Source organism: Lynx rufus, unplaced genomic scaffold (assembly GCF_022079265.1).
Source record: "Lynx rufus isolate CCGP_SWC_20201006 ecotype Redwood Valley unplaced genomic scaffold, mLynRuf1.p SCAF_14, whole genome shotgun sequence".
Classification (NCBI taxonomy): domain Eukaryota; kingdom Metazoa; phylum Chordata; class Mammalia; order Carnivora; family Felidae; genus Lynx; species Lynx rufus.
The window spans coordinates 56,444,345-56,468,078 of record NW_025814828.1 but is presented as its reverse complement, the minus strand read 5'-3'; the positions used below and the strand labels follow the sequence as shown (position 1 = coordinate 56,468,078).

General features: G+C 34.6%; 1 pseudogene; it reads left to right on the top strand.

Moving 5' to 3' along the window:
- Positions 1–3,933: 3,933 nt before the first annotated feature.
- The window catches only part of LOC124509283 (40S ribosomal protein S2-like), a 34,695-nt pseudogene continuing 14,894 nt past the window's right edge, over positions 3,934–23,734 (top strand).

The following is a 23,734-nucleotide window of genomic DNA, read 5'->3' as shown; positions in this document are numbered from 1 at the left end:
AGGCTTTAGAGATGTGGTGTGGGGAGGGCTTTGTGCTGGTCTTCTGGGGTGGGGCCATGCCACACTGAGACTCAGGAAAACTTGGTTGAGCAGGGCAATTACTTGAGACTTGGTGTAAGCAAGGTAGGTAGCCAGTGTAGGTGCTAAGCTGCTTCCAACATGTAGCTCTGTGTTTATGTTGAGTTGCAGGGCAGGGAAATGGTGCCAAGAGGCACTTTTTTTTTCCCAAGAGAAGTATGTTGGTAAATGCTGCCTTTCTTCAACGTTTATTTATTTTTGGGACAGAGAGAGACAGAGCATGAACGGGGGAGGGGCAGAGAGAGAGGGAGACACAGAATCGGAAACAGGCTCCAGGCTCTGAGCCATCAGCCCAGAGCCCGATGCGGGGCTGGAACTCACGGACCGCGAGATCGTGACCTGGCTGAAGTCGGACGCTTAACCGACTGCGCCACCCAGGCGCCCCGGTAAATGCTGCCTTTCAAGGATATAGGCCAAGAGGAGTGAATAATCTCCCTTGTGCCCCAGGAATTCTTCAGATTGCTGTGTCTTTGCTTCTTTCCCTGGGGAGTTTTCCTGCCTTCTCTTCAGGAGTAGGGCAGTACCCTCATGACTCTACCCTAGCCAAGCATGTTGACCTTTAAAACTCATCTTTAAGGCCCATAGTTGCCAGAACTCAGGAAAACCAGCCCTTCTCATTTTCCCAGAGAATTCCTATGTGGAAAATTTTCTTTTGTATTATCTCGTGGGCTCCTTTCTCTCTCACCTTTGTCTACAACCATGACTCTGTCCCCTCCACAGCACCTGTGATCCATTTCTCCTCTAAACCATGTCTCTGCTTTTCCTACCTTCTTTGATGTGGCTTCCTCTCTCCCTTTAGTTGTGGAGTTTGTCTGTCTTCAGGTTGATTTCTGGGGTATTTCAAATGATTTGGTAGTCATCTAGTTGTGTTCAAATGATGAGATGAGTCTATGGTTCTCTTACTCCTCTGTATTCTACTGGAATTTTTAACATCTGTTTACTCTTAAGAGGAAATCTTGGTTAGAATACTTTAAGTATTAGGTTATCTAGAACTTCTAACAGCTAAATAGCATTATCCATTTAATAGTATGGATACATGTTTGAAAATTTGCTATTATACTGCAAGCAAACAAAGAACAACAACAACAAAAAAAAAAAACCTGCTACTTGAATGTAGCCAAATAAACAGACTTGATTCCTTTGATTATCATGTTGCATTGGTGGAACATTATTTCTTAAAGTAGAAGTAAATCAACACCATATTTCTCGTAAAGGTAAGTATAATTTAAAATTGTTCATTATTAATCTACTTTTAATTTTTCAACATTTTCAACATTGCAGGTACAACTTGAAATATTAAGATTCAACTTAAGCTATTTTTTATACTGGGTAAATTCTCCACTGTACTTGCCAAATAACATCTCATCTATTTGCTTGGAAAATAAATTCTTTAGCAATTCAATCACGTATTCAACAAATATTTATTAGTATCTATAATATGATGAGTACTGTTATAACAAAAATTTCTGTCATAATGTAGCTTACATTCTATTGGAGAAGTACAGGAAATAAAATAAATATGCAGAATATTAGTGATATGTGATATAAAGACAAAAATAGAGTAAAGAAGGAGACAGAGAGTTGGTTGTGTAAGTTTTAATTTCCCGTTTAGGGAAGGTCTGCCTATAAAGATGATATTCAAGTAAAGTCTTGAAGGTGATAAAGGAGCAAATTGTATGGATAAAATTCTAAGCAGAAAGAACAGACATCCCTGAAGAAGTACCAAGACTGTAATTTTCAAAAGATTGATAAGAAGCTTATGTGGCTATAATGGTATGAGGAAAAAAATGAGAGATTTCAGGACATAAGGTCAGAGACAGTGGATGGGCCAGATAGTGCAGAGCCTAGTAGGCTGTTCCAGGGATTAGTCGTTGGGTAACTTATTAATATTATATTATTAAGTAATATTTTTTTTTCTCTGAACAGTGGGCAAAATGGAATGACCCCTAACTAGAATAGGAGAGGATTTTAGTGAATCAAGTTTTGTGGAGAAAATGAGACTTAGCTTTGAACTTACTAAAATTCAGTTGTGTTAGACATCCAATTGAAACTTCTACTAATTTACCAGATATGTGAATGTGGTTTAAGGGAGATTTCCAGGATGGTAATAGAAACCTGAAGCTTGTCAACATATTGATGGGTCAGTACTAAAATTCAGTTCTGGAAATAACATACTGGATTGATCACAGACCACACAGTTTAAAGGCACAGTTCTCAACAAAGCTTTCCTCATGTCCAATGCCAGCCATAATTACAGAGATCCCCAGACCACTCACACTCTGAACAACTGGCTAAAAATTTGGGAGTTCCCATGCTGCCTCAAGGTTTGATAATTTGCTAGAACAACTCACAGAACACAGGAAAGTGCTATACTTACAATTGCAGTTTAGTATGAAGATTAAAAATCAGAACCAGCCAAATAAAGAGACACTTATGGCAATGTCTGGGAGAGTCCTGAACACAGTATTCCATGCCTTCTCCCCACAAAATCAGTCACCTTCCAGCACATCAATGTTTTTACCAAAAAGGAAGTTTATACTCATTGTCCAGAATTCCATTGGAATGTCAATAAAATTAAAAATTAGGCATGACTTATTGACTCAATGACCATGTGATTGAACACAACCTATAACTTTCCTCCTCTCACCAAACAGGTAGGTAAGGCTAATATCATATGGTTCAATATCTCAGCTCTCTAGTCCTAAAGTTGTTCTTTTTGGTGTGGCCTGCTCCCATTCTGATTCATCTCATTAGTATTAACTTGGGGCCCACAATGAACGACCTCATTAACATAAATTGTCTTGGCCTACCATAATAACACAGACACTTGTAATTTTTTTAATGTTTATTTACTTTTGAGAGAGAGAGACGAGAGAGAGAGAGAGAGAGAGAGAGAAAGAAAGAGAGAGAGAGAGAATGAGCCAGGGAGGGGAAGAGACAGACAGAGACACAGAATCCAAAGCAGGATCCAGGCTCTGAGCTGTCAGCACAGAGGCCAACATGGGGCTCAAACCCATAAACTGTGAAATCATGACCTGAGCCAAAGTCAGACACTCAACTGACTGAGCCACCCAGGTGCCCTAATAACACAGACAGTTCTACAATTTAGAAAATTCCAACACTTTAGAGGTTCATTGCCAAGAATTAGAACAAACACCACACAAATTATTATATAATAGATGGTATTTAAGGTCATTACACTGGATGAGATTACCTAGAAAAAGTGTGTAGAAAAGAAGAGGTCCAAAGACAGATTTCTGGGGTACTCCAGTACTAAAATGTCAAGAAGATGATGGTGTATAAGCAAAGGAGACTGAGGAAAAGGCACCTATCAGGTAGCACGTGAATTGAGTGTCCTAAACACTACGTGAAGAAAGTATTACATGGAGAGAGGAATGTTTAACTCTGTAAAATGCAACTGACATATAAGGCATGATGAGGCCCTAAAAATGACCATTATATACAGCATGGTGCATTCTCACTAATAACCTTAACAAGAATAGTTCAGTGTGGTGATAGCAAAAATATTAATGGTGTGGATCCAAGATAAATTTGGAGAATATGAATCTGGCTGATAGGTATACGGGAAATATTTGTGTAATGCCTGCAACTTTTGTGTACATTTTATTTCAATATAAAACTTTAAAAATAAAATAAGCAAGAATAAAAAAAGAATTTAAGTAGAAGAATTATGAAAAAAAAACCCTGTACATAAATTTTCAAAAGATTTTCTCATAAAAGGAAGGAAAGGAATGCAACAATATCTGGAGAGGGAAGTGGAACTAAGAAGTTTTTTGTTTTGGTAGGATGAAAGAAATAGCAACATATTTTCCCTGATAATTATGTGGTTAGAGAATGGAAGAATTTCTGGAAGAATATCCGTTAGTAGCTAAGGGGGTATGGAAGCATATGCCAGTGGAGAGGCTGGCCTTAGCTAGGAGCATGGGCATTGCACTAAGTAACACAAAAGAAAGCATACTGTCTAGGCACAGATTCAGGTATTTAGGTAAGTGCGGTGGTAAGATCCTATGGAAAATGTGTTCTGATTTCTTCAATTTTCTCTATGAAGTAGGAAGCAAGGTTAGCAGATGAGAATGAAGATGCATAGGTGGTTTGGAAGTTTGTGGAGAGAAAAGAAAGTATGAAACAATTATCTAGGAGAATGGAAGAATGAACAGATCATGGAAATACCCTATGATTACTTGTCAGCATTTAGTACCCACTAAATTCATAGTCATGAATTTAATTTTGGAACACAAAGTATTGTTTTCCTCCAGCAACATGCAGTTGCCTGAATGCAGGCTTTTTACATTAGGCAATGTATTAAATGAGTGTTGTAGTTCTGCTAAGTAAGTAGGAGAAATGTAGTGGAGAATATTTTCAGGGTCTAATGATTGGAATTCAAATTCAAAGAGTAGTAAAAGGGAGCAGTTAATATGGTGGAGTGGTAAGGGGACCTTTGGCTTGTCTCGTCCCTGGAATACAGCTATATCAATATCAAACCCTTTTGGATACCCAGGAAATCGATCTGAGGATGAACAGAACAATCTACATAATTTTGAGAGACAGAGAACATGGAAGATATGGGGGGGGGAGGTGAATTGGGGAAGAAGAAATCCACGGTACCATAGAGGGAAGGGAGCCCTTTTTGTGAAGCAGAAAGAGGTGGGGATATTGAACAGTGTGTTGGGTTCATGCAAGAAAAGCAGTCCCCACGAAAGTAGCTAGAGAGAAAGAGAGAGAAAGATGAAAATATACACAAGGAACTGCACAAGTAATCTGTTTCTTAAAGCTATTTAATGGGAAGAAGTGCATTTCAGTACCACCAGTTATTTTTATATAAACAGTGGAACATGAAGTCTGATGTTTCAGAGTTCTGTGTCTGGCAGTGCTCTGAAGGGGAAGCAGAGCAGAGCCCCAGGAGTAGGCAGTGCAGTCTGAGGATCCCCTAGGTTGCATGGGGAGGAGTAGTTCCCCTGCTTTGAGTGCATCTGGAGAGGCAATACAGCCTTTCTATGGGCAAAAGACCCAGCGAGTGCCATAGATCTGTCCCCCATTCACTGGTATAGGAACAGTGGGAACAGTGCCTGGGAAAAGCCTGGAAACAGCTGTGTGTTGTGATTTACCATAAACTGACCCACTGCTGCTGTGAAGTTGTGTGAACATTTTCTGGCAGAAGATAGTACTGGATATAGTGCAGCAAGACCCTCTCCCAGATGATCAGCACAGTCAGAGCCTCGGGGTCTCTGAAGTGTGGAGTTTTGAAACAGCCTTGCCTGAGATAAAACTCAGTAGAGAGATGCCACTTGGCAGGCAGACAGCTCAGACACAGAAAGGGTGAAGATGGGGAGCTGAAGGAAGCCAGGGACATAGGAGAGGACACACATTTGTGAGGACATCTGTGAGGATGTGAACTTGTCACTCCAGAGACTAGAGAGCAGAGTGAAGCCATTTTCACCATTAACCCATCAACATTGATCAGCCAGAGGGAGGTAAACAGAACCATCAAGTAGAGAATGACACCTTTACACCAAGCCCTGCCCCACTGTGCCCTCCAGGCCCATCTCCACTAGGGCAAGTTGGCTGAGAATCAGAGCAGCAGGCCCTTCCCACAGAAGGCAGCACAAATCCCTTCCACACTTTGAGTCTACTGAAAATGGAGTGCTGAAGTTTCAGCTCTAGGGGAAAGTGAATATAGATTCATTTGGGTTTTTTTGTTTGTTTGTTCATGTGTTTGTTGTTGGTTTTTTTTTTGTTTTTGTTTTTGCTTCTGCTTTTGTTTTTGTTTTTTTCTCCCTGGATACAGAAAGACCAAATTTCTTTATTTCATTTTATTTTTAACTTATTTTATTTTTAATTTATTTTTATTTTTTTCTTAGTTCCCTCTCTTTTTTTTTTGACATAAAGCTTCACGTATATAGCAGACAAAAACATTTTATTTTTTTTATTTTTTCATATAAACTTTGTACTTTATTTTATTATCTTTTTCTTCCTCCAGATGACAAGATGGAGGAATTCATCCTAAAAGAAAGACAGAAAAAAAAATGATGGTCATCAATATAATCAATACAGATATATATAAGATGTCTGAACTAGAATTTTAAAACACCAATTATAAGGCTTCTATGTAGACTTTTTTATTCATTTATTTATTTTTTAACTTTTATTTTTGAGACAGAGAGAGACAGAGCATGAACGGGGGAGGGGCAGAGAGAGAGGGAGACACAGAATCGGAAGCAGACTCCAGGCTCTGAGCCATCAGCCCAGAGCCCGATGCGGGGCTCGAACTCACGGACCGCAAGATCGTGACCCGATCTGAAGTCGGATGCTTAACTGACTGCGCCACCCAGGCGCCCCTTATGTAGACTTTTAAAAAGCATAAAAGAGATTAAAGAATCCCTTCCTGCAAAGATTAAAAGGTTAAAATCCCATCAGGCTAAAATTAAAAATGCTATAACTGAGACACAAACTCAAATGGATTCCATGACAGTGAGTATGGAAGAAGCAGAGGAATGAATTAGTGATACATAAGATAAAATTATGGAAAATAATGATACTGAAAAGAAGAGGGAAGAAAGGTAATGGATCATGAAGGCAGACTTAGGGAGCTCAGTGACTTATTAAAAAAAATAACATGCATATCATAGGAGTCCGAAAAGATGAAGAGAAAGTAAAAGGGGCAGAAGGTTTATTTGAGAAAATTATAGCTTAAAACTTCATTAATCTGGGCATGGACACAGACATCAAAATCCAAGAAGCACAGAGAATTCCTATTAAATTCAACAAAAGCCAGACATCACCAAGTCATATCATAGTCAAATTCACAAAACACACAGACAAGAAAGGAATCCTGAAAGCAGCAAGGAAAAAAAGTCCTTAACCTACAAGGGATGACAGATTAAGTTCCCAGAAGATCTATCCACAGAAATGGCAGACTAGAATGGAGTGGTAGGATATAATCAATGTGCTAAATGGGAAATATATGCAGCCAAGAATACTCTATCCAGCAATGCTGTCATTAAGACAAGATAGAGAGGTAGTTTCCCAGACAAATAAAAAGTAAAGGAGATGGTAACTACAAAACCATACCTGCAAGAAATAAATACTAAGCAAGAAAAAAAGACCAAAAGCAACAAATACTAGACAGGAGAAGAGAACATAACCAGAAACACCAACTTTGCAGGTAACACGATGGAATTAAACTCAACCTGCATGTTAATGTACTAAATTCCCCAAAGAAAACATATAGGGTATCAGAATGGATAAAAATTTTTTAAAAAAGCAAGAAAAAAAAAGCAAGATCCATCTATATGATGCCTATAGGAGACTCATTTTAGACCTAATGACACCTCCAGATTAAAAGTGAGGGCATGAAGAACCATCTATCATGCTAATGGATGCCAAGAGAAAGCCAGATTAGCCATACTTATATCAGACAAACTGGATTTTAAACCAAATACTGTAAAAGGAGATGATGAAGGGCATTTTATCATAATTAAGGAGTCTATCCATCAAAAAAAAAATAACGATTGTAAATATTTTTGCCTCCAAATTGGAAGGACACAAATATATAAATCAATTAATAACAAACACAAAGAAACTGACAATAAAACAATAATAGTAGGAGACTTTAACATCCCACTTAGAGCAATGGAAGGGTCATCTAAGCAGAAGATTAAAAATGAAACAATGGCTTTGAATGACACACTGGACTGGATGGACTTAACAGATATATTCAAAAGATTTCACTCTAAAGCAGAAAATATACATTCTTCTCAAGTGCACACGGATCATTCTCCAGAATAGATCACATTCTGGAGGTCACACATCAGTCCTCAAGTACAAAAAGATCAAAATTATACCATGCATATATTCATACTACAACGATATAAAACTTGAAGTCAATCACAACAAAAAGATTTGGAAAGACTACAAATACTTGGAGGAGAACATTATTTGAAATAATAGATGAGTTAACTAGGAAATTAAAAAGAAAATTAAAAAGTACATGAAAGCAAATGAAAATGTAGACACTACAGTCCAAAATATTTGGGAGGCAGCAATGGCAGTACTAAGAAGGAAGTATATTGCAATACAGACGTACCTCAAGAAGCAAGAATGGTCTCAAATACACAACATAAACTTATACTTAATGGGCCTATAAGAGCAACAGCAAATAAAATCTAAAGTCAGCAGAAGAAAGGAAGCAATAAAAAGTAGAGCAGATATAAATGATATAGAAACAAAAAGCACAGTAGATCAGATCAAAGAAACTAAAAGCTGGATCTTTAAAAGAATGAATAAAATTGATAAATCCCTAGCCAGCTGAGACAGAGAGAGAGAGAGAGAGAGAGAGAGAGAAACCAAATAAATAAAAACCACCAATGAAAGGGAAAGAGCATAAACACTACAGAAATACCAACAATTATAAGAGAATATAATGAAAAATTATATGCCAACAAACTGGGCAACCTGGAAAAACAGATAAATTCCTAGAAACTTACAAACTACCAAAACTGAAACAGTAACAAATAAAAAAATTGAACAGACTAATAACCAACAAAGAAATTGGAACAGTAATAAAAAATCTCCCAACCAAAAATGTTCAGGGCCAATGGCTTCCGAATGGAATTCTACCAGACACTTAAAGACGAGTTAATACCTATTTTTCCCACACTGTTCAAAAACAAAACAAAACAAAACAAAACAAAAAATACAAACAGAGAGAGAACTTGCAAACTCATTCTACAAGGCCAGCATTACCTTGATTGCAAAACCAGACAAACACCTCCTAAAAAGGAAAATTATAGGCCAATATCCCTGATGAAGATGGATGCAAAAATTCTCAGCAAGATACCAGCAAATCAAATCTAACATTACATTAAAAGAATTATTCACCACAGTCAAGTGGGATTTATCCCTGAGCCACATATTTGCTTCAGTATTCTCAAATCAATCAACATGATACACCACATTAATACAAGCAATGATAAGAACAATATTATCTTCTCAATAGATGTATAAAAAGCATTTGACAAAACACAGCATTCATTCTTGATAAAAACCCCTCAACAATATAGGTATAGATAGAGCCTCAACATCTTAATGGCCGTATATGAAATAACCACAGCTAACATCATCGTCAGTGGGGAAAAAATGAGAGCTTTTCCTCTACAGCAAGGAACAGGACAAGGTTGTCCACTTTCATCATTACTATTTAACATACTACTGGAATGCTTAGCCTGAGAAATCAGAAAACAAAAAGAAATAAAAGCCGTCCATATTAACAAGGAAAAAGTCAAACTTTCACTATTTGCAGATATAATTCTCTAAATAGAAAACCGAAAATACTCCACCAAAAATTGCTAGAAATAATACATGAATTAAGCAAAGTCACAAGATATATAACCAACATGCAGACATCTCTTGCATTTCTAAACACTAATAACAAACCAGCAGAAAAATAAATCAAGGAATCAATCCCATTTGCAACTGTACCAAAAACAATAACATACCTAGGAATAAACCTAACTAAAAAGGTAAAATATCTGTACTCTGAAAACTATAAAAAGCTTATGAAAGGAATTGAAGATGACACAAGGAAATGGAAAAACATTACATGCTCATGGATTGGAAGATCAAACATTGTTAAAATGTCTATACTACCAAAAGCAAACTATTAATTTAATACAATCCCCATAAATATACCACCATTATTTTTTAAAGAGCTAGAAAAAAAATCTTAAAATTTGTATGGAAACACAAAAGACCCCAGATAGCCAAAGCAGTCCTGAAAAAAAAAAAACTGGAGGCATCACAATTAGGGATTTCAAGCTATATTATAAAGTTGTAGTCATCAAGACACTGTGGTATTTGTACAAAAACAGACACATATATCAATGGAACAGAATAGAAAAGCCAGAACTGGATCCACAACTATATGATCAATTCATCTTCACGAAGCAGGAAAGAATATCCAATGGAAAAAGGACAGTCTCTTCAATAGATGATATTGGGAAAACTAGACAGCAACATGCGTAACAAGGAAGCTGGACCATTTTCTTCCACCATAAATGAAAATAAATTCAAAATGAACAAAAAACCTAGATGTGAGACATGAAACCATAAAAAACTAACTGGAGAAAACAGGCAGCAACCTCTTTGACCTTGGCCACAGCAACCTCTTACTAGACATGTTTCTAGAGGCAAGGGAAATTAAAGCAAAACTAAACTATTGAGACCTCATTGATATAAAAGTCTACTGCACAGCGAAGGAGACAATCAACAAAACTAAAAGGCAGCTATGGAATTGGAAAATATTTGCAAATGACATAAAAGATAAATAGTATCCAAAATCCATAAAGAAATTATCAAACTCAATACCCCCAAAACAAATAATCCAGTTTAAGAATGGGCAGAAAACATGAATAGACGGTTTTCCAAAGAAGATTTTCAGATGGCTAACAGACACATGACAAGATGCTCAACATCACTCATCATCAAGAAAATACAAATCAAAACCACACTGAGATATCACATTACACCTGTCAGAATGTTAATGCTAGCATTAACAACATAAGACAATTGTTGGCGGGATCCAGAGAAAGGGGGACCTTCTTGAACTGTTGGTGGGAATGCAAACTGCTGAAGCCCCTCTGGAGAATAGTAATGAGGTTCCTCAAAAATTTTAAAGTAGTAGTACCCTACAATACACAGCAATTTCACTACTGGTTTTTACTCAACCTATATAAAAATATAGATTTGAAGGGGTACATGCATCAAGATATTTATAGCAGCACTATCAACAATAGCCAAGCTATGGAAACAGCCCAAATGTCCATTTACTAATGACATATAAATATAAATATATAATGGAATTTATTATATGACATTATATATATAATATATATATGACATATATATTGTATGTTATTATATATATGACATTTTTATATATGTCACATATACATATATATATGTATATACATATACATATATATATATGTATATACATATACATATATATATATGTATATACATATACATATATATATATATATGATGGAATATTACTCAGCCATCAAAAACATGAAATCTTGTCATTTTTAATGATGTGGATGGAGCTAGAGTGCATAATGCTTAACAAAATAAGTCAGAGACACACAAATACTACATGATTTCACTCATATGTGGAATTTAAGAAACAAAACAGATTAACATATGGGAGAAGGGAGAAATAGAGAGAGGGAAACAAACACTTAAAGAAAGAACAAACAGGGTTGATGGAGGGAGGTTGGTGGGGAATGGGCTAGATCAATGATGGGTACTAAGGAGGGCACATTTTATGATGAACAGTGGGTGTTATATGTAAGTGATGAATCATTGAATTCTACTCATGAAACAATTGTTTCATGAGAATTTTATGTTCACTAACTTTGTAACTAGCATGTATGTTAACTCACTAGAATTTAATTAAAAATTTGAAAAAAAAAGAAGTAACAAAGGTTAGTATAAAGATGTGCTTAATTATCTATGCAAGATAAAGTGGTAAATTTTTATATTTATGTGTCAGGATGTTAGATAGTGTTATTGTTATAGAAGACTTTTTAAATAGAAAACATAATTATTAGGACTACATAGTTCTATACATCTTACCTTATTTAACAATTTTATGATATATGTTATTTTACTATTTTTCAAATTTTTATTTAAATTCTAGTTCACATACTATGTAATATTGGTTTCAGGAATGTAACTTATCGATTCATCATTTACCCAGTGGTCAACCCTAATACCCATCATCCATTTAGCCCACTCACTGCTAAGATCCCCTCCAACAACCCTCATTTTGTTCTCTATAGTTAGGAGTCTTTTATGGCTTGCTTCCCTCTCTTTATTTCCCGTTCCCCTATGTTCATCAGTTTTCTTTCTTAAACACCACATATGAATGGAATCATATGGTATTTATCTTTCTCTGAGTGATGAATTTCACTTAGCATAATATAATATATCTCCATCCACAATGTAAATGGCAAGATTTCATTCTTTTTGATGACACAGTAATATTCTATTATATGTGTATACCACACTTTATAGTCCATTCATCATTTGATGGACTTTTGGGCTCTTTCTATAATTTGGCTAATGTGGATAATGCCTCTATAAACTTTGGGGTGTAGGTGACATTCAAATCAGTATTTTGGCATCCTTTGGGTAAATACCTAGTAGCGCAATTGCTGGGTCATAAAGTACCTCTATTTTTAACATTTTTAGGAACCTACATACTATTTTCCTCAGTGATTGCACCAATTGGCGTTACCACCAACAGCGTAAGAGGGTTCCCATTTCGCCACATTCTTACCAACATCTGTTTTTTCCTGTGTTGTTAACTTCTGCCATTTGGAAAGGTGTGAGGAGATATATCATCATGGTTGTGATTTGTATTTCCTTGCTGATGAGTGATGTTGAGCATCTTTTCATGTGTCTGTTAGACATCTGAATGTCTTCTTGGAAAAATATCTATTCATGTCTTCAGTCCATTTCTTGACTGGATTATTTTTGGAGGGGGGGATGTTGAGTTTGATAAGTTCTTTAACCCTTTATCACGTATGTCATTTGCAAATATGTTCATTCATTCCATAGGCTGTCTTTTAGTTGTGTTGCTTGTTCTCTTCACTGTACAGAAGATTTTTATCTTCATGAAGTCCCAATAGTTCATTTTTCCTTTTGTTCCCCTTGTCTCCAGAGATGGGTCTAGCTAGTAATAAGTTGTTATGGCTGAGATAAAAGGTGTTGCTGCCTGTGTTCTCCTCTAGTATTTAGGTGGTTTCCTGTCTCACATTTAGGTGTTTCATTCCCTTTGGATTTTTTTTTTTTTTTGTGCGTGATGTAAGAAAGTTGTCAAGTTTCATTGTTCTGCATGTTGCTGTCTAGTTTGCCCAATATAATTTGTTGAAGAGACTGTCTTTTTTTCCATTAAGCATTATTTCCTGCTTTGTCAAAGGTTAGTTGACCATATAATTGCGAGTACATTTCTGGGTTTTTTATTATGTTCCACTGATCTGTGTCTTTGATTTTGTTTTTTTAAATATTATTATTATTACTATTATTATTATTATTATTATTATTATTATTTTGCCAGTACCATACTGTCTTGACGACTACAGCTTTGTAATATAGGTTGAATTCCAGAATTGTGATGCCTCCAGATTTATTCAGATTTAGTTTTTTTTTTTTTTCTTCAAGATTGCTGCAGCTATTCTGGGTCTTTATGGTTTCATAAAGTTTTAGGATTATTTGTTTTAGTTTTGTGTAAAATGCTGCTTGTATCCTGATAAGGATTGCATTAAATGTGTAGACTGTTTTGGGTAGTATACACATTGTAACAATATTTGTTTTTCCAATCCATGAGTATAGTTTTTCCCTTTTTTTGTGTCCTCTTCAATTTTTTTTTCCTGAGTGTTCTATACTTTTAAGAATATAAATCTTTTACATCTTTGGTTAGCTTTATTCCTAGGTACATTTTGAGTTTTGGTGCAGTTGTAAATGGGATCAATTCCTTGATTTGTCTTTCTGTTGTTTAATTACTGGTATATAGAAATACAGAATATTTCTGTATGCTGATTTTATATCCTGCAAATTTGATGAATCTGTGAATCAGTTCTAGGAAGTTTTTGGTGGAGTCTTTGGGATTTTATACATAGAGTATCATGTTGTCTGTGAATAGTGAAAAACTGATTTCTTCCTTGTTGATTTGGATGCCTTTATTTCTTTTCATTGTCTGATTGCTGAGGCTAAGACTTCCAGTACTATGTTAAATAACAATGGTGTGAGTTGACATCCTTGTCTTGTTCTTGACTGTTGAGGAAAAGCACACATTTATTCCCATTGAAGATGATATTAGCTGTGGGTTTTTTGTATTGGTGGTTATGGTATTGAGGTATGTTCTATCCATACCTTTGTTCAGGTTTTTTATCAAAAATGGATACTCTATTTTGTCAGATACTTTTCCTGCATCTATTGAAAGGATCATATGATTCTTATCCTTTCTTGTATTCACGTGGTATATCACGTTGATTCATTTGTGAATATTGAAACACCCCTGTATCCCAGGAATAAATCCCACTTGAATGTGCTGAATAACTCTTTTAATGTACTGTTGGATTCAATTTACTAGTATCTTGTTGAGAATTTTTGAATCCATGTTCATCAGGGATATTCGCCAGTAATGCCCTTTTTTAGTGGAGAGTTTGTTTGATTTTAGAACCAAGATATTGCTTGCTTTGTAGATTGAGTTTCCTAGTTTTCCTTCCATTTCTATGTTTTGGAACAGTTTGAGAAGAATGGATATTATCCTTTAAATATTTGGATGAATTCCCATGGGAAATCATCTGGCCATGGACTCTTGTTTTATGGAAGATTTTTATTACTGATTCAATTTCTTTGCTGATTATCAATATATTCAATTTTCTATTTATTCCTGTTTCAGTTTTGGTAGCTGTCATGTTTCTGAGAATTTATCCATTTCTTCTAGGTTGTCCAATTTGGTGGTGTATAGTTTTTCATAATATTCTCTCATAATTGTTTGTATTTCTTTGGTGTTGGTTGTTATTTCTCGTCTCATTTGTGATTTTATTTATTTTGGTAGTTTCCCTTTTGTTTTTGATAAGTCTGGCTAGTGAGGGGATAGAGAAACATCTACCATGCAAATGTGTCAGAAGAAAGCTAGAGTAGCTGGGGTGCCTGGGTGGCTCAGTCAGTTAAGTGTCTGGCTCTTGACTTCAACAAGGTCATGATCTCATGGTTGGTGAGTTCAAGCCCCACGTTGGTCTCTGTGCTGGCAGTGCAGAGCTTGCTTGGGATTTTCTCCTCTCTTTTTCTCTCTGCCCCTCCCCTCACAAACTCTGTTTCTCTCTATATGTATATATATATATACACTAAGAGAGAGAGAAAGAGTAGCAATATTTATATGGGACAAATAGACTTTAAACCAGAGTCTGTAACATTTGAAAGGCAGTATATCATAACAAAGAGGCAATTCAACAAGTTTTAAATTTTTTGAATATTTATGCCTCCAACAAGGAAGAGCCAAAATATAAAACCAATATAGAACCAAAATATAAAATACATTTAATAACAGACATAAATGAAATCATTGCTAATAATGCAATAATAGTAGGGTATTTTAAAACATCATTTACATTAATAGATAATCTAAGTAGAAAAATAAACAAGGAAACAATAATTTTGAACGACAATGTAGACGAGATGGACTTAACAGATATATTCAGAACATTCCATTTTAAAGTAGCAGAATACACATTCTATTTTTAAAGTTAACTTATTTATTTTTGAGAGAGACAGAGACAGTGTGAGTGGAGGAGGGGGAAAGAGAGGAGAAGAGAGAGAATCCCAAGCAGGCTCCATGTTGTCAGCAGAGAGCCTGATGTGGTGCTCAAACTCATGAAACCATGAGATCATGACCTGATCCAAAAACAAGAGTTAGATGCTTAACCTACTGAGCCACGCCAACGGCCCAGCAGAATACACATTCAAGGGCACATAGGACATTCTCCAGAATAGTTTACATACTAGATCAATGTACAAAAAGATTGAGATCATACCATGCATCTTCTCTGACCACAACACTATGAAACCTGAAGTCACCCACAAGAAAAAAATTGGGAGACCACAAATATGTGGAAGTTACACAACATGTTACTAAAGAATAAATGGATGAACCAGGATGTGAAAGAAGTAATATATATAGATGATATAGATGATATAGATAGATATAGATATAGATATAGATATAGATATAGATATAGATAGATATATGGAAACAAATGAAAATGAAAACACAATGGTCCAAAACTTTTGGATGCAGAGGGAAGTATATAACAATACAGGTCTACTTCAAGAAGCAATAAAAATTTCAAAGATAAAATTACCTTACACCAAAATGAGCCAGGAAAAGAACAACAAGTGATTCCTAATGCAAGTAAAAGAAGGTAATGTTAAACGTTAGACCATAAATAAATGGAAACAAAATAACAGTAGAACAGATCAGTGAAACTGGAAGGTGGTTCATTGAAATAGATTAATAAAGTTCATAACCACTCTAGCGAAACTTATCCAAAAGAAAAGAGAAATGATCCACATAGATAAAAATCACAAATGAGAGGAGAAATAACAACCACCACCACAGCAGTACAAACAATTATAAGGGAATGTTTTGAAAAATTATATGCCAACACATTGAAAAAGAGTAGAAATCGATAAATTCCTAGAAACATATAAACTATAAAAAACCAAAACAGGAAGAAATAGAAAATTTGGACAGACTGATAGCCAGAAAGGAAAGTGAATCAGCAAAAAAAAAAAAAATTCCCAGCAAGCAAACTCTAGGGCTTGATGGCTTCACAGGTGAATTTTTACTGAACATTTAAAGAAAAATTAATACTTATTTTTCTTGAACTGTTCCAAAAATAGAAAAGGAAGGAAAATTTCAAAATCTGTTCTATGAGGTCAGCATTGCCCTGATACCAAAACCAGATAGACTCCACTAAAGAAAGAAAACTACAGGCCAATATCTCTGATGAACATGAATGTAAAATTCTCATTAAAATATTAACAAAACATATCCAACAATACATTAAAAGAATAATTGACCAAGATCAAGTGGGATCCATACCTAGGCTGCAAGGATATTCACAAATCAGTCAATGTGATACACTACATTAATAACAGAAAACATAAGAAACACATGATCCTTTCCATAGATGCAGAAAAAGTATTTGACAAAGTACAGTATCCATTCATGACAAAAACCCTCCATAAAGTAGGTTTATAGGCAACATACCTCAACATAATAAAGTTCATATATGAAAAACTCACAGCCAGTATCCTCAATGGGGAAAAACAGAGTTTTTCCTATACGGTCTAGAGCAAGACAGGGATGTCCAGTCTCACCATTGTTATTTAACAAAGTATTGGAAGTCCTAGCCTCAGCAATCAGACAACACAAAGAACTAAAAAGCATTCAAATCAGCAAAGAAGTTAAAATTTCACTATTTGTTGATGACATGACATTTTGTATAGATAACTTGAAAGATCACCAAAATTTGCTATAACTGATATACAAATTCAGTAAAGTACCAGGATACAAAATCAACATAAAGAAATCTATTGCAGTGTGCCTAGGTGGCTAAGTTGGTTAAGTGTTTGGCTCGTGATTTCAGATTGATCTCATGAGATCAAGCTCCATATCGGACTCTGCCCTGACAGCACGGACCTGTTGGGAATTATCTCTCTCTACTCTTTCTCTCTTCCTCCCCTACTCCTTCTGTCTCTCTCTCTCTCTCTCAAAATAAATATATAGATAAATAGAACTTAAAAAAAGGGGACTCCTGGGTGGCTCAGTAGGTTAAGCGTCCAACTTTAGCTCAGGTCATGATTTTATGGTTCATGAGTTCAAACCCCACATTGGGCTCTCTGCAGTCAGCAGAGTCTGCTTCAGATCCTGTTTCCTCCTCTCTCTCTGCCCCTTCCAAGATGGATCTCTCTCTCTCTCTCTCTCTCTCTCTCTCTCTCTCCCTCTTCCCCCTCTTAAAATAAAAAAGTAAACTTTAAAAAAGAAATCTGTTGTATTTCTATACATCAATAATGAAGAAGCATAAAAAGAAATCAAGGAATCTATCCCATTTACAATTGTACCAAAAAACGTAATATACATAGGAATAAACCTAACCAAAGAAGTAGAAGATTTGTACTCTGAAAACTATAAAACACCCATGAAAGTAATTGAAGAGGACAGAAAGAAATTAGGTAATATTCCATGTTATAGATTGGATGAACAAATATGTTAAAATGCCTATAGTACCCAAAGTAGTCTACATATTGAATGCAATCCCTTTCAAAATTCCAACTGCATTTTTCACAGAGCTAGAACAAACAATCATAAAACTTTTATGGAACCATAGAGGTCCTTGATTAGCCAATGCAAACTTGAAAGAGAAAAGCATACCTGAGACATCACATTCCAGAATTAATGTTATATTACAAAGCTATAGTGTTCAACACAGTATGGTACTGGCAAAAAATTGACACATAGGTCAGTAGAACAGAATAGAAAACTCAATAAATGAACCTAAAACTATACGTTCAATTAATATTAAACAGAGCAGGAAAAATTATCCAATGTTAAAAATACAGTTTCTTCAACAAGTGGTTTTCAGAAATCTGGACAGCAACAGACAAAATAATGAAAACAGACAACCTTCTTACATGATACGCAAAAATAAATTCAAAATAGATGAAAGACCTATGTGTGAGGTAGGAAACCATTAAAAGCCTAGAGAAGAACACAGGCAGTTACATCTTTGACTTTGTCGGTAGCAACTTCTTACTAGATATGTCTCCTGAGGCAAGAGAAACAAAAGCAAAAGTAACCTATTGTGACTTCATTAAAATAAAATCTTCTGCACATTGAAGGAAATAACAAACAAAAATCAACCTATGGAATTGAAGTAGATATTTACAAATGACATATCTGATAAAAGGTTAGTATCCAAAATTTATAAAACACTTACAAAACTCAACACTCCCAAACCAAATAATCCAGTTAACAAAAGGGCAGAAGACTTAAATACACATTTTTCCAAAGAAGACATTCAGATGGCAAACAGACACATAAAAATATACTCAACATCACTCCTTATTTGGGAAATGTAAATCAACACTACAATGAGATACTACATCACACCTGTCATAATGGTTAAAATCACCACACAAGAAAGAAGAGGTGGTAGGCAAGATGTGGAGAAAGGTGAAATCTCTTGAAGTCTTGGAGGGAATGCAAACTGGTGCAGTCCTATGGAAAACAGTATGTAGGTTCCTCAAATTTAAAATTACCTATTATCCTCTGATAATGCAATTATGATCCAGCAATTGTACTACTAGGTATTTACACAAAGAATACAAAAATATTGATTTGATTTGAAGGGATACATGCACCCTGATGTTTATAGCAGCATTATCTACAACAGCCAAATCATTGAAAGAGTCCAAATATTATCCATCAACTAGTGTATGGATGAAGAAGTTGTAATGTGTGTGTGTGTGTGTGTGTGTGTGTAATGGAATACTACTTAGCTATAAAAATTAAATCTTGCTATTTGCAACAAATTGGATGGAGTTATAAATTATTAAGCTAAGGGAAAGAAGTCAGAGAAAGACAAATATCATATGATTTCACTCAAATGTGGAATTCAAGATTCAAAACATATGATCATAGGAGCCAAAGGAAGAAAACCAAGAAACAGACTCTTAACTATGCATAATAAACTGATGGTTACCAGAGGGGATACAGGTGGTGGAATGTGTTAAATAAGGAATGCACTTGTTGTGATGAGCGCCAGGTGTTGTATGTAATTGTTGAATCACTAAGTTGTACACCTGAAACTAATATTACACTGAATGTCAACTAGAAATTTAAATAATAACTAAAACAGAAATAAAAATGAATACATTCATGCATTATTTCTCTTATACCTTAATGTTGTTGCCATAGATTACATGTACAGATTAAAACAACTTTCATTGTGTAATTTTGATTCTTAAAAATCCTCCTACATTCCACATACTTTGTTTTATACTTGTGTTTACATCCTCATTATTTTTTAATTTAAATTAAAATTACATATTCCACCAGAAAAAAATTAGATTGTTTGGTTAACCTTTTTGATTATATTTTTAAATTGATAGTTTTTCCATTACTGTATAGATGAGCACAAAATTAAGATTATTATATTTTCTAGTCATATATTTATTCATTTCTATACAGTTCCAGCCATTAAGAATTCCTTACTTGTAATTTCCTTCTTTAAGGTAATAATATTTCCCTTTAACTTTGGAGAAAAAGCCATGTTTTCTGGCACTTAACCAATCAGAATTCATCTGCCTATCTAAGCATTTTTATTGGTATCTTGCCATTTTACAAGCCTATTAATTTAGTACATTTCACTATGGAAGTTACTGGCAATAGAGATTGCTAGAGGATTTTGATTTTACTCTCTTGCTGTTGAAGAGGGAAGTGAAAACAACATCTCTGATCCTTATGGTGCCAAATACTCTTTTGTTTCATTTGGGGTTTATGGAAGGGGAAGACCATTTTTAGTTTGTCCAAAAATTAGACTAAAACCAATACTCTCATTCAGTCAACATTCTCAGTGTAAGACTTCTATAGTACTCAGGTGATTTAGTGTAGTGGGTAAAATGCTGAAATCTAAAAATTATAACTTAGTTTGTAGCCAAACAACATTACTTAGAAGATTTGTGGCCTTTGACAAGTTAATCTCTACAAACTTTCATCTATAAAACAGGGATAACAAGATTGTTTGTTATAAGAATTGTTATAAGAATAAAATAAGATACAATAAGTATTTTAAACTGTTTTGAAAACAACAGAGCACTAAATAATTCAAAGAGTATAGATACAGACATAGGGATAGATATATAAAGATAGTTGGATAAATTGTGTCTTGGATTCTTCCTTACCTCTAGTCTGTCCAGCTGCAGGTATTCCCACTTTCAGTGTTCTGCATTTCTACCTATGCCCAGAGTTCTATGTTACCATTCTCCTTACCATTAGAAACCAAATGCGAAGAATTCGTTCACAGGTGTTAGAAGCTTTTAGTTTCTCTTCATGGTGGCATTTGCCTGTAAATGAATTTGTAAAGAGGATTTTGAGTAAAACGTATTCTCTTTTATAGCATGTTTCTTACTTGAACTTTTCCTTCATGTTGTATTTTATTTATCATCAAAATCATATACTTGTATGATATTTTGAAAATAGTAAACCTTTCTTTGGAATCATTTGCTCAGGTTGTCTTTAGCTGCTAGTGGACCTAGACATAGTCATGGCTCAAATTATGTAGATGGTTCTGATGAAGTTATTTTTGAATTTTATATGAAATAACTTTTATATCTCTACTGGATTAACTCTTCTTTTCCATTCTTAATATTGTAAATATTAAATATTTTATTTTATTTCTTTTAATTTTTAATTTTTTTAATCTTTTATATTTGAGAGAGAGAGAGAGAAACAGATAGACAGACAGAGCTCAAGCAGGGGAGGGGCATAGAGATGAAGACAGAATCTGAAGCAGGCTCCAGGCTCTGAGCTGTCAGCACAGAGCCTGATGCAGTCCCCAAACTCACAAGCAGTGAGATCATGACCTGAGCTGAAATCGGACACCCAACCAACTGAGACACCCAGGCACCCCTTAAATATTAAATATTTAAAAAAATTATTTATCAGTTTCCAAATTTGGTTTGCTGCCAAAATATCAAATCATGCCTAAAATGTTATGTACACAATTTCTAATATTGATATTGATTACTCTTTTTATTAATTTGCTAGGGATTTTCTAATAAAGAACCACAGACCAAGTAGTTTAGACAGCATAAATTTATTGTCTCACAGTTCCAGAGGGAGTTCTAAAAGTCTGAAACCAAGGTATTGGTTAGGTTGATTACTTCTGAGGGCTGTGAAGGAAGGATCTGTTCCAGGCCTATCTCTTTGGCTTGTGGATGGTTATCTGATGTTTTGTTTCTTTGTACCATCTTTCTTCTGTGTGTGTCTGTAACCAAATTTTGACTTTTTTGTAGAGACATCTGTCATATTTTATATGGGGTCCACCCTACTCCAGTATGACCCCATCTTAACTAATTATATTTTCAATTACCCTATTCCCAAATAAATTCATATTTTGTGGTACTGGGGGTTAGGACTTTGACATATGAATTTTGATGGAGGACACAATTAAACCTATAACACTTCCCAGGTGTCTTCTATATATGGTGGGAGAGTTTTTTTCACTTATAGCTTCCATATGAGACATTGGTTATTAACACCAGTGTTACATGGTGATAGCCTGTAGACCCATAACAGACCGTTTTAGAATATCAAATCAATATTATTATCATCAATATTATTTAAATCTATTTTTAACATTTTTTTACATATTAACTTAATTGGATGTTGTCAAATCAACCCCCCTGATTTAGAGACACCTAGATATAGAATTTTTTCCTTTTACTTGATTATTATTAGCAACTTCATTTTGAACTGGCTGCATTTGCTTATATACTACTCCACCAATCCTCAGCTCATGTACAAGTCCACTCCAGTGTGACTCAAGTCAGATATTCAAAGCAATTAACTAACATTTTAGTATTCTTCTAAGATGCATAGACACAGACCATAATCATTAGTGGTACTATATTAGGTATATATTGTGCCCACTCCCATATGCCCTCTCATCAGGAATTTGTTTTCTGACACTCAAATAAAATATTTGAAGTCATTCTTCATTAAGCCAGCAGCAGATTAAAAAGCACTTTTCTAAATAAATTTCAAGAAGAATTCTTAAACAAAATGTTGAAATAATCTTTTCCTCATATACGAGTGTTAGAGGTTAAAATTAATACACTATTTTGATAAAATGAGAGCAATTGGATGAAGTAAAAATAATCTCATGTATGTATTGCAAAGAATAATTTTGAAATATGACTGAAAGGAATATGAATTAATAGTGCTTTTTCATTTCACACAATATGATTGGAATCTTTATGGTTATCTATTGTTTATCTAATGCTGCCATCTAGTGAACGTATGAAACTGAGATTAAAATTTCTTCTAGGCATTTCAGTGCGTATTAAAGAAGATTTTACACACGAAAAAAATATATCTTTAAAAGATTCTCATATATTTTATCTTGAAGAATAAAGTTAAAGGAAGAATTCTGAGTCAAAAAGATAAATAAAATAACTGGCTTTACTTTGGGAAAAATAACTTTTATAAGGTGATATTCTTTTAGTCTAGCTATTTTATTTTTTTAATTTTTTAATGTTTATTTTTTGAGAGAGAGAGAGTCAGAGCACGAGCAGGGGAGGGACATAGATAGAGGGAGACACAGAATCAGAAGCAGGCTTCAGGCCCTGAGCTGTCAGCACAGAGCCCGAAAAGGGGCTCAAACCCATGAACCATGAGCACATGACCTGCCTGCAGTAGGACACTTAACCAAATGAGCTACCCAGGATCCCCAACTGTTTTATTTTTCTTGAATTTCATTTCAGTAATTAACTATTACTTTCTAAAAGTACAGCTATAACTTTTATTTCATAAAGTGAGGCTTATTTTTGTGCTGTAATAAATGTGAAATTACTTTTGTACTTTCCTGTATTAATAATAATTGTATGACTGAGGCTTAATGTACCATATGTAAAATTTAAGTATTATAAACATACCTTTTGAAGCATATATTTTAATTTATTATAGAATTAGCTAACTCTTATTATAGGCTATAAAAAGCATACTGCCCTTTTTAATAGTTATATGTAACTGCTGTTCATATAATTATTACACTTTCTCAATTTTATACAGACGAATCTTGGTTATATTTGCTTTAGTTCATTGCATTTATAACACATCATATTAATGGCACCTGAAATTCATTGTAACACACAAACAACATAGTTGTTACTAGCATCAACTTATTTTTACTTTTTACTTAGTACTTTTCATTGAGTAATATAAACTTAATAAACTATAGCATTATATAGTGTAAAAATCACGGGCAAATTATAGACAGGA